Raw genomic sequence first — 16,829 nt, 5'->3', positions numbered from 1 at the left:
GCGGTGCTGGTTGTAGGGGTGGAAAGGCTCCCCGTGGAGGGACTATGTACCTGATAAGTTATAACCTCAGTCTCGGGCCGAGCTGAGCCGAGAGTTTATAACTTAATCAGGTAGTGTTACAAGTCAGTCACGGGATTTGAGCTTGGGAAACAGGGTTGTTTGTGAGCACTAACATTTTAAAGTTTGCCAGTCAGTGTTTTTGCAGCTTTCACCCCTGTTGGCTTTTCACAACAACTGCATACTTAATTCAGTGTAAATGGTTCCTGGACACGCACAATTCAAAGGAAGGTGACAAGAAGGAAAGCATGTCATTCAAGGTGGGCTTGTGGACAGCGCTGGCGGTGTATGATGCCAGAGTGTTGTAACTGTAAGAGCCATTGCCAAAGGTTTAACAACCCCAAGGGGGCCTATCATAAAAGAATCACCTGTTTCTAGTGTATGTATGGTGTGTGCAGCGCTCCAGCCTCCTGGTGGTGGTGCATCATATGCTAGCAGTTGTATGGCAGATTTTAGCTTGCTAAGGGCTTATCTTTCTATTTTACTGCATCAGAACCTTCCACATGCGCCCTTGTGTGTGAGATAGTACATTTAAAGGCTTATTGGCAGTTCACAGTAATTCCGTGGTAGCTTCACAGAATGGGGGAGCTGGATTACCGTTCCCCCCAAATTGGTCTTGCTGTAGAGTTTTGGATCACCTAAAGACAGGGCATGCTGTATATTGTTAGTCTTTGAAAGTGTGTTTGTGTAAATGCAGTTTGTGTTGACATACCCTGATGGGTCATGTTCGTGCTATATAAAATCTTTCAAATAAAATATAAAATAAAATAATTCTACAGCATGCCCACTCAGCTTGTGCATCTCTGATACACACACTATCACTCCAGTAAGCTTCTTATAGACAAACTAGGCGCCAACCTGTTATAAGTGGAAACTGAATGCTTCTTACGTCTACTGACAGATATGATATGAGTGAAAACTGAATTCCCCTCAGTCCAGAGGTGGGGATGTTATTGATGGGGACTGAACTTCTCTCATGTCACAGGGTGGGCCTTACCCCTCCTAACTCCCTACAGGCAGACATGCTATGCATGTGGACTAAACTCTTCCCAACCACAGAGGTGGAGATGCCATTGGTGAAGGCTGAACACTTGTTCTCTCTACAGGAACTTTTTGATAGATGAACCCGAAGTCTTCTCAGCTTTAGAGGTGGGAATGTTCTGGGTGTGCAAGGGAGCACATAGAGGAAACATCAGCGCCCAGGAGGGCTTGCAGAATGATTTGGGTTTCCCGCCTCCTGTGGAACCCTGGAGGCCAGTTTGGACGATCACTGGGGCCTTTCCATGGATTCTTTTTTTTTCAAGTATAAGTTTTATTTGCATAATCATATTCATGGTACCAATACTGACAGAGTTAGTAACAACACAATATTTAAACAGGAAAACATCTCTTGTGGCCCCCCTCACCTCCCTCAGGCGGCCTCTCCAAGGAGGTAGGCAAACAAATGTGCGTTCTCTGCTGTCTCTCCCTGTCCCTCACCACCCCTGTCTAGCCTAGTAACGAAGACTTCTTCCCGCGGGGCTCTGTCCTGATCTGCCACTCCATGTGCTCCCAATTCCCATTTACAAAACAGACACAAAAAAAGCAATTACAGCCACTGTGCGAGTGTGCGTCCAATCAATAATGCAGAGAGCGTGAACCGCCGCAGAATAGATAACCACTTGTCTTTCATCTTCTGGGCTGAATGCTAGTATTTGGTTGTAGTTGTAGGAGGTGAATGATGATATGACCTGACTACTACTTTGAGTGAGTGCTGTATCGGGATCTAGAATAACTGCCAGTCTTTCCTCATTAGAACACAGTTTGATGATTTGGCTCAATATGATGGGTGTGGGGGCGCCTGGAAGCAGAGGTTTTTTTTTTGGGGTGTCATGGAATAAACGTTTTTTCGACTTTTGCAGAGCTCATGGCTTTCAGCAATTCTGTAGCTTGAAGGTGACGTCCAAGTTCTTGGTGTTGATTGTGAGTGCCTTAACAACAAAGCAAATTTGGGTGGGATGGGAATGGGATTAGGTGAATTGGTTGTGGTCTGGAGTGTGTGTAAGTCTGTAAGTATATATTGAAATAAGGGGGCATGTGCATGCCAGAGTACCTTTATCTCCTTTATCTCGGCTGTCCTCCCAGGAACCACCATCCATTTCTGAACAGCACGTGCCCCCATCACATATTTGCCACAAAGCAGAGGGTAAATGCGATCGTTGAATTAATCCTGCTTAAACAGGGAGAATGTTGTTGAATTATGCCCGGTAAAATCGGGCCTCCCCAGTTATTCCCCATTCTGTGGGGCATTTACTCGCAACTCCACAGTACTGGCGAAGTACTACCATAATGTTAATTTCATGGCCGGAGTTTGTACCCTGTCAGTGCTGTGCATGTAAGGAGGGCCTTCGTGGGAGTTGATGTAGGTGGAGGTCAGTGTTATTGAGCTCAATATTGTGACATACATCCCCCTCCACTATCCGTTTGTGAGCCTGCAACCTACCCCCTCCGTCTAGCAAGCTTTTTAAACCCTCATGTAGTATCTCTGCCTCCTCCAGAAGTTTACAGACTATAAATGCGAACGTGTTTCCTTCTTTAATACATCTCATAATTTTTAGTACGCCGCAGCGCCTCAAAAACCCTTAAATTACTGGCAAGCCCAATCGCTTCAGTAAAAATGAAATTAAACTGCATCTCACTGTAATGTGGTCCAACCATTTCTACAACTCACTTCAGAAGCATTTAAATCACCCGTTTTGCTTGCAATGCTTGTTTACTGCGCCAAACCTAATATAATATATGCGAACCAGAATTGCTGTGCTGCTGATATCATAAATCAAACACACTAGCCTTTGATTTGCATGCTGTTTGTCAGTCAGTGTAAGAACCGAACAGACTGAACAAGGTGCATCATCCTACATTACGCCCTGTTTCCTCTGCAGCAGGCTAAGGGATGTGATCAGGTTATGCGGATTGTGGTTGTCTCCCTACACACCCTCACTACACACCGTTTTATACTCACAGTAATTTCACAACGCATTATTACTGCTCCATGCCCAAAATACAGATGCTCTTTGAGTGAAGGGGAATTGCTGCATTTGCATATAAAATCTAAGGTGCCGGCTGGTGAGCATTTCTCGGGGGATCCGGAATTGTGGGTATTAAACAACATTTTACAGGTGAGTGCTCACTGCGGACATGCTTGCAAATTTACTCCTGTAAAAGGGCCGGGGTAAGTACTTTCCGGAGAGACACAGGAGGGCACATGGCATCATTAACAGGGGTCTAGTGGACAGGGGTTCCTACTTGGCAAAGTATATTTGCCCCACGACAAAATTTGCTCGTCACATGTAGTGCCTAGAAGACACACGTTCAGAGGCTGCATTTTGACAGTTGACGTTAGGGCGGGTTCTGTGTTTGTGTGCAGATGCTGCGTGTGCTTTCACTTAGGGGAAATTATAGGACCAATTACATGCCGCAGTGAGCCTACGATGACATCACCGAATGTTGAGTCGTTTTGATAAGGAGTGTTCGAAGGCTGATGACTGGAATGGAGGTTTGAACATTATTTTTAATATGTTTGGCGAGAAGCCTTCATAATGGTGGTCCCAGGTAGCAGTTTCCTAGTAGAAACCAATCAGGTCCTCTATAATATTATGAGAGGGCCCCAGCTCCTGACTCCAGCAGGAAAAAAAACTTTTATTAATGTAGTGCTGCTGAGTTGAAAGGTGCACCCCATTGGCAATATCGTTTCTGGTGAACCACCAGGATTCAACCTTGGATTATGTTAATATAAAGTAAAAACCCTCATACTTGACAAAAGACCTAGCAGGTAGGACTGAAGGGGTTGCAGTGTTTAATAAGATTGACCAATGTGTTATTACATTTCCTCCATCATCTGTTACCTTGTATGGATTCTAATTGAAATGTAAATCTTCCGGAAAATATATGAAGCTGTTTCGATTTATGGTGTCATGATCAGTATAGGATAATGTACAATCCAGACGTTACCTCTTTTTGGACCATTGCTAAAGCACACATTTTCAACACTTCAGGAAAATGGAAGCTAAGATAAGGATATATCATAATAATACAAAAGACTGTTTTTTAAAGTTTCTAGAGATCATCTTAGATTCAACTAACTGCATTGCATTGACAGAGAATAAAAAATGGGATTTTATGAGGCAGGGAGGAATCTCAGGACTGTGCATTTTATTAAAACTGTACAAGTGCTTTGTTTTTGCAGCTGTATATTTTATAGAGTGCTGCTGCGCCGCGCGTCTCGTTTCAGTTACTTCAGAGAGGTCAGAGCCTAGAGGACGACTAGTTGGCATCACACGCACCACCATCCATATGCAACAAACAAGTCCTGTGACTCCTGTCCACCTCCGTCGTCCACTGCCACCACCAGGGCCTGCCTGGTCAAGTTAGCGCTGCTTGCTTCTTTACTTTCTCGGGGGGGCTGGGCGGGCAGAAATTAAAACTTCTGCGTCATGATCATCGCACTCACCACTCACCTCACTCAGGCGGCGCCGGCGGCCCTACTGTCCGGTGTCTGCTGTGCCAGTGCCACTGCTGCTGGGGTCGGACGGTCAGTGTCGGTCACGGTCGGACCGGACGGTGGGCGACACAGGGGGGTCGGGCAGCGGGCTAGGCCCTCTAGAATAAAATTAATTTATGGGCCTGGCGGGACGTGCGCACCGACTGGCTGCAGGCTGCTCGCTCCTCTCGTCAGACAGTCACGCGCACTAAATTGCCAATGCGCATGCGGGAGGAGGAGAAATTACACCAGCGCAGACGCGGCAGAGGAGAGGAGGGAGGGCCCGGGGCATAATTCTGCGCGCTGCGCACAGGCACCTCCCCCCTCCTCCTCTCTATTTGTTTATGTTAGTAATGATACTAGGCGGCTACGTCACGTGACGGACCCCGGACCGGCCGACTTAGTGAGTGCACAGCAGCACACATACAATCAGGCTTGCAGGGGGGGAGGGGGGGGGGTCCGTTCGTGCAGGCCTGCTGCCTGCAATGCAAATTATAATAAGCGAGTGCGTGCCGGCCGGGCTGCCGGCCGGCCCTGCCCTGATTTCAACAAAGCCTGCGCCTGTGTGAGACTGAGAGTGCCGCGGGGGCAAAACCGGCCCCCAGACACAAAACCGGCCCCCTTTTCGGAAAAACCGGCCCCCAAAACCCTCCAGCCGACCGGGGGATTGCCCGGTGCCCGGAAGCGCCAGTCCGGGCCTGAGCACAAGGCGGTTCTGCAAAGCCACCAGGCGGACCGCCTGCAGTTCAGCTGTGTTGTTAGTGAGGATGCCAGCCGTGATGTTCAAAGCTGTTTCGACTGCTTGGGTCAGATGACAGATGGCTCGACTGTTTGACATCGGACCCCAGAAAGGGATGAGTCCTTTTGCAGCATCGAGGAACTGTGATGAGGTGGAGTCTGCTTGCTCTGTGTCCTTCGATCGTTTCTGTTTGTGATAGGCTGCTGATGCCATATATGTTGGAGGAAGGACAAAAGCGATGTAGCATGTGCCCCCTCAGCCTTTTGGGAGCCAGATGTAGGCCTTTGTGCCGCAGACAAAATACATATTTGGTGATGCAACAAAGGAAGGGGGATCGGCAGTGTTCAGAGTCCTTTTGATGGGGCAGGAGCTGTGGCCCACGTTTTACGTCACACGGCCCTCAATGCAAATAAGGCCTGAGACGTTCACCACAGATAGGGTCACAGTCAAAGTTGCAGCAGTCCGTTTTCGTAGATATGAGAAGGTGGGTCTGGCTGGGTTGTTGAACACTTGCATTTCGATTCGTTCTTTTTCTGGAATGTTCATTTGAAAGGTAGTGTTTGAGGTCAGAGGGCAAAAGGGAGCAGAGGTTCGTCCAGTTCTGTTTAGCCACAACTCGTTGTAGAACTGTGTGATTGTTCCGTTGGATGTAGCATTGTACTTGTAGCTCTCTTGCAGGAGCATTAGCCAGGCAAGGCAGGACCCATGAACAGAGAAGGATGAAGAGAATGGAATGTTCGGTGGCATGTGGTAGCACCCCACAGATCCAACAGTTTGTGGTATTGGCAGCAAGGTTGTGTTGATGCAGTATTTGTACAAAGGAGTTGATCCAAAATTCTTTACGTCTTTCTCAGAGATGGGGTGATAACGAGACCAGATAATGTTCTTTCTTGGTGGTGGGCTGCATAGTGGGTGAAATTGTCAGGTAAGCAGGAGTGCTCTCTTCTATGATCCAAACTGTGACCATTAGCAAGAGGCAGATGAGGGATATGATGAAAAGTACAATTGTCTTTGTGCTATGCAGTTTGGCAGTCTTGGGGTCTTTGCGGTGGGTCTTTGGTCGTCCGGGATCTTCCATCACCTTCAAGAGGCTCGGTGACTGGCAGGACCACATACTTTGTCTGGCGTCTCTCCTGGTAGCCTTTGTAGTGTTAGCTACTGCTCTGAGATTTTTAACTCAGTTAGTGGTCTGCTTTGTCGAGACACTCTCCTTTCGTCGCAAGTTGTACCCTTTTCTGGATGGTACAGTGGGATCGGGAAATTCTGACAATTCAAGTGTCTCTGATTCTGGGTAACAACTCAGGGCTGGTCTGTCTTTGTTCGGGAGCTCTTCTTGGGTGTCCATGCTTTCGTTCGTCGCCAGGGTCGGTGATATTCTTCTACAATGGTGAGCGTGTAGCCAATTCTTTTTCCCTTCCACTCGAAGTGCAGTTCGGGTGGTGATCAGGACTTGCCAGGGGCCCGTACACCTGGGTTCCAAACTCTCCGATCTTTGAAAGTTCTTTATCAGGATGTAGTCCCCAGGTTTGATGTCGTGTCCGGGGCCCCTGGATGCGTCCGGTATGGCTTACTGCACCTGTTGGTGGATAACAGTTAGTTCTTTGGTAAGGTTATGCAAGTAATCAGACATTAGGATGTCCGGGACATCATGGATGGAGGTAGGCTTCGGCGCTGCCCAAATGTTCATTGGCCGGCCAAAGACAACCTCGTACGGAGTCAAGTGGTGTCTGGTTGGGGTGGAACGCATTGATAGCAATGCCAGTGGGAGGGCGTCAGGCCATTTCAGTCCTGTGATGGCAATTATCTTTGCTAGCTTCAGCTTTAGTGTGGCGTTGTGCCTTTCTACCAGGCCTGCAGATTGGGGGTGGAAAACTGCGTGGAACTTTTGTCTTACTCCCAACCCTTTCAATATGAGTTGGATAACTTCGGATACGAAGTGGGGGCCATTGTCGCTCCATAAAATTCGGCAAAGGCCGTAGCGTGGGAAAAACTCTTTTAACAACACCTTTGCAGTAGTGGTGGCGGTGTTGTCGCGGGTGGGGTAAGCCAGTAGCGGTGGCGGTGTTGTCGCGGGAGGGGTAAGCTTCTACCCATTTGCTGAATGCACTTACATTAACTAGGACGTATTTCAGCCCATGGCATCTATCTAACTGTATGTAATCCATTTGGAGGACTTCAAACGGATGGTCGGGGACTCCAAACCCTTTCCGTGGTACTACTGTCCCTTTCCCTGGATTGTGTTGCAGGCATATCATGCATTGCTGAACTAGGTGTTTCGCTGAGTCTGCTATCCTGTCATTATGCCATACTCTAGTGATCAGTTCGGTCACGGGAGCGGAGCCTATGTGTGCCGGTAAGTGTGCCATAGTCAATATGGGGATCAGATATGCATTGGGTAACAGCCATTTGTCTTTGTCCTTTGCCCTCCAGCAGCCTTCCTAGTCTTTTAGTCCCACCTGAGCCCATTCAGTCAGTTCGTGTGATGTACTCGTCAGTTGGATATCCTTAATAGTGGTCCTAGCATCTGTCCATTTCTCTGCTTGTGACCTGGTCACATACATCCGTGTCGCCGTTCTGTTTTCAGCTGTGGCTCGGGCAGTAACGTCAGCTAGTGCATTTCCCTGTCCTACAATGTCTGTTACTTTCTTATGTGCTTGGCATTTAATTACTGCTAGTTGTTTGGGGAGGAGGACTGCTTCGGTCAGGGCGGAGACTAAATCTCCGTGTAAGATCGGTGTGCCATGTGAGGTCAGGAATCCTCTCTCCCTCCAAAGGAGTCCGAAATGGTGAACTACCCTGAAGGCATACTGGCTGTCCGTGTAAATGTTTACTGTTGTCCCTGCTGCTAAGATACACGCTCGTGTGAGGGCAATCAGTTCTGCCGCCTGTGCGGATCGCTGGGCAATTCGGGCTGTTTCAATAATGGTTCGGGCTGTGGCGACGGCATTTGCGGCTGAGGTGGTGCCATCGGGGAGTTTGATGCACGAGCCATCTACCCATAGTTCTCCATCAGGTTCTGGGAAGGCAGTGTCTCGGAGGTCTACTCTACTCTTTGTATGTTCATCGGTGAGGGTCACACAGTCATGTGAGGGAGTTACATTAGGGTCGTTTTCAGGCAGTGGTAACAGGGTTGCTGGGTTCAGAGCGGTGCATCGTTTCAGAATAATGTGTGGTGCCAATAGGGTCAGCTCATACCCGGTCAGTCGTGCACTAGTCAGGTGTTGGGTCTTGGTTTGGTTCAGGAGGGTGTCAACAGCATGGGGTACTAACACTGTAAGGGAGTTGGAAAGCACAATTCCTTCACTCTGTCGTATCGAGACTGCTGCGGCTGCGACAGCTCGTAGGCAAGCTGGTAATGCTCTGGCTACGGGGTCAAGAGTGGCTGAGAAATAGGTGCAAGGGTGCTGTTTGGGGCCAATCGATTGGGTCAGGACAGATAATTCACATCCCTCTCTTTCGTGTGTGAAAAGGGAGAATGGTTTGGAGTAGTTTGGGGTTCCTAGAACGGGTGTCGAACAAAGGGCGTCTCGCAATTCTTTGTACGTGGTCTGGCATTCAGGGGTCCAAGGGAAGGGAAAGGGAACATCTTTGGCTAGGAGGGAAAGTAAGGGCTTAACAATGAGACTTAAGTTCGGCAACCACTGTCGACAGAATGAGGTGAGGCCTACCAGAGAGCGGACTTGCTTCTGGTTTTTAGGGACGGGAGTATCTAGGATAGTCTGGATTCTGTCAGGTGTGAGTTTCCTTCCTTCCTTTGATAAGAGCTTTCCTAGATATGTCACTTGGGATTTACAAAACTGCAACTTCTTTCGGGAAACTTTGTGACCATTCTCCGCTAGGAAGTGTAGGAGCTGGATGGTGGCTGTGACTGCAAGTGGAGTGGTGTCGGCTGCTAAAAGGATATCATCGACATACTGTATCAACACCACTCCGTCCGGTAACTGAACTGCGTCTAACTGTCTCTTGAGTGCCTGGCTATAGATACTCGGACTTTCGGTGTACCACTGGGGTGCTCGACAGAATCTATACGAGCGGGATCTTAGGGTAAATCCGAAGAGGTAGAGACTGTCTGGGTGAATGGGTATGGAGAAGAAGGCGCTTGTGAGGTCGATGACAGTGAATATGGTGGCAGTGGAAGGGATCAGGGTCAGGATGGTGGTGATGTCAGAGACTACAGGGTACTGTGGCACAACTATCTTGTTGACCTCTCGTAGGTCGATAATGAAGCGGTACGCTTTCTCGTCTTCCTCTCCCTGTCTTTCGATGATCGGTAGAATTGGGCTGTTGCAGATGTTGCTAACTACTTCTTCTTCTACTACTCCTGCATCTACTAGCGACTGTATTATTTCAATTAGTGCTTTCTCTCCTTCTGGTGATATCTTGTACTGGGGTACTTTCGGAAGGGTTGCGTCCTGTCGTACAGTCACATGCACTGGGTCTATCATCATTCGTCCTACGTCTGAGTCAGCTTTCGCCCATAAGTGCGATGGCAAGGTATCAAGTAGGCATATGTCTGCGTCAGCAATGGGGTACATGCGTCGTGGAGGGCAAGATCTGAGTAGGCCAGGGTTGTCATATAGGAGAACTCAGACTCCGTCGGGCGAGCATCTAATAGTTGCTCGAAAATACTTCAGCAAGTCATGACCCATAATGGCGTCCGGGGTATTGGAGGAGAGGAGAAATGTTGTGTCATTGATATTGTCTTCAAGATCAAAAGGGATCGGTTTGGACAAGGGGTTGGTGGAGGGCGTACCATCAAATCCTATTGATGTCACGTGTGAGCCAGACAAGGCTGCCCTTGGAATCAGTTGTTTGGATAATGCACTACGTGTTGCTCCTGTGTCTACCAGAAATGGAGACTTCGTGCCTAGGACCTTTGCTGTAACATAAGGGCCTTGCTGGTCAACATAGAGCTCGACTGGATCCCTCCCTTGCCCTTGGCAGTCCTATGCGTAGTCGTATGTGTTGTCGCAGTCAGACTGTTGGTACCGATTCTGTCGGGGAGGGTCAAATGTATTCGTTCTACCTGGCCTTTCGTTACTAGTGTTGTTTGTGTACCCTCGTCTACGTCCTCTATTTCTCGGTCCATTCGCTAGTTCTCTTGCTTCTTTGTTCCTATTCATTTCTAACAGGACCGGACATTGAGACTTCCAATGCCCGTACTCTTTACAAAAAGCACATTGGTTCTCGCCTAAGTCTCTATGTCCAGCGTAGGGTGCGAGTGTATTGCTTCGGGGCGGTGGAATTCTAGGGGTATTCTGTTGATGACCTCCCTGGTACTGTTCTTTCCTTATACTTACGCCTTGTAATTGGGCTATCATAACCCTTTCTTTTAAATCCTTCTTTTTCCTTTCAGAAGCTCTATCGCTTTCATTCTTTTGGTGCTCATAATACTGAGCCATTTGGAGGATGGCCGCTGGCTTCGAGGCGGCTCAACTGCTTTCACTAGTTTGCGATTTCTGCGAAACTTCCGGTAACAAACCTTTAACATAATTTTGTACGAACAAGTGATGTCCGGTCGCAGTGGTCATGTCCTGTCCACTGTAATCGGAAAACACCGTTTAGAACCGGGAGAAGTATTCGGAGACATCTTCTTGGGGTTTTTGGCGGCAAGCTGTCACGATAGACCAGTCTACCTTTTTCTCGGGGATTAGAGTCTTTACCTTTTGTACGATTTTATCTGGGAGGTCTAATATTGCTTTTAGGGGTTTCTGTCCAGGGTTTCATTGTTTATCTAGGTTGCCGAATTGTTCCCAAGTATGTCCGAACAGATCACTGTGGTCGACTTTCCGGATTTGCTTCCACACGTCAGCTGGTAGACATAGCCCAAAGAACAAGTCAATATCGGCAAGGGTCATGATCGTTGATCCCAAAGCGGTGCCTAGTTCCGTATAGAACGCGGTGGGATTCTTTCGCAAGTCCGGCAAGGATTTGCGGAACGTCAGGATGTCCTGTCTATCCCAAGGCTGATACACCCAGTTGTAAAATACTCTTCCTTTTGCGTCCTGGTGATTTATGTCGTCATTAGTTCCCGATCCTCTTGGGGGAACCCAGTAGGGGGCAGCTTCTTTTATGGGCATCATGTTGTCAAATCTTTCTATCGGGGGTTCAGTTATCTCAGGCGTGACGCTCTTAACTATTCGGCCCTGTTCTACGAGATGGTGGAAGACTTCTAAAGTGTAGGAGAAGAGTTCAGTTACATTACATTCACTCTCATCCCCTGTGTCCACCTTCCTATAGAGCCATGAGACGGTCAGGTCCTATTTCCTTATATTTTTCTTCGTACTCTGTGAGGGTGTGATAACAAAAACGCACGACAAAATATCGTTTGTAATTGCCAACGCACGAGCTACATGTGTCTGTGATATGCTCTTCGGTTTCCTTCCTATTGACTAAGGTCTTTACTACTCTATCGATGCCGGCTCGCTCAGTTGTGCTCAAACGGGGGATTCTCGCCGGTTCTTTCTCTTGGGTTTAATCTTTTCTGAGGTGCTTTTTGACGAGGTGCTTTGTACGAGAGGCTCGGTCGGCGCGGAGGCCATGGGTACAGAGGCCCTGGCACTGCCTTCAGTTAAGTTCTGGAGTTCTAGGTGCTGTAGTAAGGGGTGGGTAGGGGCATAAGGAGGAGGCATGTGGATGATTGGGGGACCTAGGAGTAAATCATCGTCCGTCCTTTGCTTTGATGGTAGTTCAGGGTAAAGCACTGAGGATGTTCTAACAGGGCATTGGCCTGAGGTTTCTGATTCTCGTTCTATCTTTGCGTTCTCTCTTTCCTTCACTTCCTCTTCCAACTTTTTACCAGCTAAGTGAGCTGCTTTTCGTAGTTCTTTCTCACTTTTTGCTTCGTCTCTCTTTTTACGTTGCGTTGCTTCTTTGCGCCACATGCCAAGACTATCAAGCATGGTTGGTGTGGTTCTATTTTTGCGAAGGGCTATTTCTAGCGCTTCAATTTTTGTGAGGTCAAAAGATCCTATCAGTGGCCACTGACTTTCTCGATCTTTTTTAGTATTCTTATGCCATAGTTTACTGTAAGCTACGGCGACTAGTCCATATCTAAAATACATGTCCTTATTAGGGGTGCCTTCCAGTGGAGCTGGATGATCTACCTCTAATAAACAGTCCGGGTTGAACCATTTTCCAATCAGTGGGAAGAAGATAGGCATGACGTATATCGGACAAGTGAAGATCTTAAATAATGTTGGACAAAGGTCCGCGCTACCTATCCTTCACTACCTGCAAAGACTAGACAGAATATTTCTATTCTTCGTTGTTTGCAAACAGAGAATATCTCAAGAGAACCAATATGTCGAGTAGCAACGAAGGCTAGACGAACCAATAAATATAAGTAACCAAATGCGTCGAGTAGCAACGAAGGCTAAACGAACCAATAAATATAAGTAATACTAGTATTTTCCAAGCAATCAATCAATCAAAACAGTCGTGCTGCACGACCTTACCTGGACCGTATGGACTGTTTCTCGTCTTCCACTTCCAGCGCCCGATCGTCCTCTATTCTCCGTTGTTGCCGCGGCACTCCTGTGGGATCCCAGTCAGGACCGTAGATCGCTCGAGAGAGGTCCGGTCAGAATCAGTGAAGATTGGATGATCGGCTGCCAGACGAGGGTCTATCGGGCAGGAGCTCTTCCCGATCGTTGCGGTTGTTCACTCCGTCGTTAGGACCTATCTCACTGGACCCACGTGTCGCTGATGGGCCCCACGTTGGGACGCCAATTGTAAGAACAAAGCAGATTTTCCCCAGATATCCTCAAGCACTGCTTGGCGTTAGTCACCTCTAGTTCAATCGTGGTTATCAAATCAAGAGGCGGGCGCTGGAAATTGGAAAGCAGGAAACGGATTTATTCTTCGAAGGAAAACACGTCAGGACCGACGAACAGGGCGTCATTTCAAGGTGCTCTCACTGCCTCTCGGAGGCCTGGCCTCTTATACAGTTTTTGAAATGTTTTATTGCAGTGTAACACATTGGCATTACTTTGATGCATTGTAAACCATCTTTGGAATCCCCGCTTCAGGCCCGTTCCCACACATATCAACAGTACTGTATCCGACCACCGGTCTCAGTAGGTGATCGCTATCGCGCAGCTGGGCATTCCGGCAGGAGCTGAAATACGCGCAATCGGTCGGATCTCATGGGGTTGGGGCATTGATTAATTCCGGCTCCTTTGATGAGAGGCGGAATCCTACTGTACGGGGCAATAAACTGTATCCGCAGGGGTTGGTTATGGCCTGGGATCGGATCGAGCAGCCAGGTGCAGGGGAGGAGATTATTGAAGGGCCTGTTCGTGCGCAAGGGATAAAAGGGTATGTGGGCACGGCACTGGAAGTGGCTCCGGGGCAGGGTCGCGCTGAGGATGTTTTATGATTCCAGCATGCGTGCTTGGGGGCTGCCAGCGCGTGGGGGATGATTGCGGGGTCGGGGAGACGCGCAGGCAATCGGCAATGTTACAAACTGGCCATAGTGTCTAAAATGGCTGCCGCTTACGCGCTCGCAAAGGCCTAAGTGGGACAAGATGGCGCCGGTAATGTTCACATCGTAATCTAATATTTAACAATATGACGCCCCCACTCAAAGTCAGCGCCCGTTGCGGTCACACCAGTCGCACCGCCCTAGAACCAGCTCTTCTCAGGGGTCCTGTGACCTCAGTGACAGAGTCACTGTTGCTCTAGGGTCTGCTACTTCGTAGGCCTGGCCGCAAGACTGGAGGTGAACTTCAGTATGGACTGTGGTGGGCATGCCTTCAAGGTGAACCCACACTTGCCACTGCTAGGGTCCACCTGCTGGTGCTAACACACCAGGGCTTTTCTGGTGCCTTCTAAGATCTGGCATGGGAATGTGCTCCCTCAGGAGAGTGGTCTGGGGGACTGTTCATGAAGTCTGAACCTGGTTCCCCAGTTCTAAATTTAGCAGCTCTGCCCCCAGTGCTACATCTGCTCTCTCACTGAACACCATACTGCCTCACTGAGAGAAACTCACACTGCCTTCAGCTACAATCCAATTTGACCTGCTATAAATAACTGAATGCGACTCAATTCAAATTACACACTAGGCAAGAGCAATATGCTGCCTAAAAAAGAAAAGGTAACAACATCCTGGAAAAAGCAAACACTCATAAGGAATGAAAGATTTAATAAGCATGTAAAATGTAAGCAGGAACATGGTGAACTTAACGCTTTTACAGTCATTATTCAGAAATCAACAAGTATTTTTGCCTGAAAAGTTAAGGACATAACTACAGGGCCCAGAAAGGACCCATTTCAATGTCCACTGCTTATATGCTTACAAAACGTAAGCAGTATGGTTTCAAAAGACCACATTTGTGAACACAAAGCCGCCGTACAGATTTTGTTTTCCAATCCACCCATCAACCAGGTATTGCAGTACCGCCAGCTCCAGGTAGGAGGTACTGGATGAAAACAATGCTGTTCAAAGAAAGACAAGAAAATAAAATGAGCACTTTACTGGCAAACTCTGTAAAGTGGCGCTAATGTGTTGGGGTTTAAAAAAAATTATCTGGCCACTTTAAGAACATTCCATCTTGCTTTATTTAAATATTTTTCAGAGTTTGAACATTTTATTTCCGAGGCTGCACTTAGCAATAGAAAAATGTCAAAACGGCATTTCCAGCAAAAGTGGTTTTCTTTTTTGCATCCATTTCACAGGGGTACAAATGGACGACAGGAAGAGACTGTGAGAACCATTTCTTGATTCATGATTTTCGGAAAAGTGAGAAGGAGTTAGACAGAACGAGAGGGAATAGGAGTAAGTCAGAGGGGGCAGCTGCCAGCGGCAGAGCAGACGCGGACACCTTCCTTGTCTTGTCTGGGCAGGAAGTAAGAGACGGAGACCTTTTCTTTCTCGCTCCCCGCCCGTCCACGAACAGAATATTTCTGACGTCCAGAGACGCATGTTCATAATAAAAAAGTAGGGAACGGAAACAACAGAATTAAAGAAGTAGGGGCACGCCGTGCCCTGCCGTTCCCGACCACTTCGACCACTGGTACAGGCTAGCTTTCAAGTGTAACATTCGGCATCGCCCGTATTTTTGCCGCATTAAACGCTGTCACAGTTGAAACCACAATCGGGAATTGGCAGCCCTGTTAGAAGAGTCTTTGGTGAGATCATGGACTGAACTCAATTTAGATACATAAAACTAAAGAAGCAAATTAGGCGTATGCCAAGGCAGGATTATAACATTTTATATAGTGCAAGGAGTGCAGAAAATTTGCACAGAGGTATCAGTGCTTAATTTGTATAAACGTAGGTCCCGGGCCCGCGTCGGCAGGCCGCTGCAGGTTGCACTACCCATTGGCAGTGCCAACACTGCCAATGACAGTACCTGCACAACTGCGAACCATCTCACTGCTACAAGTGTGACAATTCAGACTATTTTATGCCAGCAGAGCAATAAGAATGGCTTGGGTGGCAGCAGCTAGTTATATTTAGTGTACATTAAATTAATAAACAGCTGTTGTTCAGCTCATCTCCAAATCACACAAACAGCTCCACCAGGTGTTTACAATTAAGTGCCGGTGCTGAGTATCGAAAACCTCCGGCTCAAATCAGGCACCGCAAGTTAGATGCCAAAATCGAGGACCACATTAAGGACCGAAGACCAGGGGCGGATTGGCACTGTGGGCACTCGGGCATGGGGCGAAGGGCCGGTGTCTCAGTGCACTCTGTGGGCGGTTTTTCCCCCTTTACCAGTCCACAGAGAGCACTGACAGGGAGAGGAAAGCAGCTTCGCCGGTGTTCCGTCGTTTTAATCTCCCCATCAGGATAATCTCCCCCTTCACATAAGCCCCGTAGAGGGGGACCAAACCGACAGGGAGAGGATCAAGTTAGCCTAAAGCTGTATTTGTAAGCTCCCCTCTGAGTACGGGGAGACCAAACCAACGGGGGAGATCATCTAGTTAGAAGTGGGCCAGTTCAGTGATGATCAGCTGTGGCCTCTCCTTGACCCCCTGCCCTGCCAAGCAATCACGATGGTGGTTTTTCACCTCGGCCCCCTGGGGCCCACACAGCCCAGAAACAGTGTTTGTTTTAACACCTCGCCCACAGCCCTTCATTCAGGGCATAATGGGTGAGGAAGAATGGGTCTCACTATGGGGGCCAGGTGATGTGGGGAACTGCACCATCTTCACCTTAGCCCCCCCCCTCCCTAGGGCCGGACTGGCCCTTACTGGAACCAGGCAATCCCCCAGTGGGCCGCACGGGTGGGGGCCGGTTTTGGGCCCCTGGGGGCCGTTTTTGTCACAGGGCCGTTTTAATCGACCCTGTAACAAAATCGTCCGAAAACCGGCCCTGGCAAAGAGCTCCCCCCGGGGGATGGAGGGGGGGCAGACGAGCACTTTGCCAGGGCCGGTTTTGGTTCCCAGTCCGGCCCTGCCCCTCTCCAGCCCCATGGTTGGCCCAGAAGCTATGTTTTTGCTTTAGCCCCTCTCCTGCCAAGCCATTGCCCAGAGGCAGTGAAGGGCTGGGGAGGGTTGAGTAATTTA

The sequence above is a fragment of the Lissotriton helveticus genome, chromosome 7 (assembly GCF_964261635.1).
Source record: "Lissotriton helveticus chromosome 7, aLisHel1.1, whole genome shotgun sequence".
NCBI lineage: Eukaryota > Metazoa > Chordata > Amphibia > Caudata > Salamandridae > Lissotriton > Lissotriton helveticus.
Note: the sequence above shows the minus strand (reverse complement) of the source record.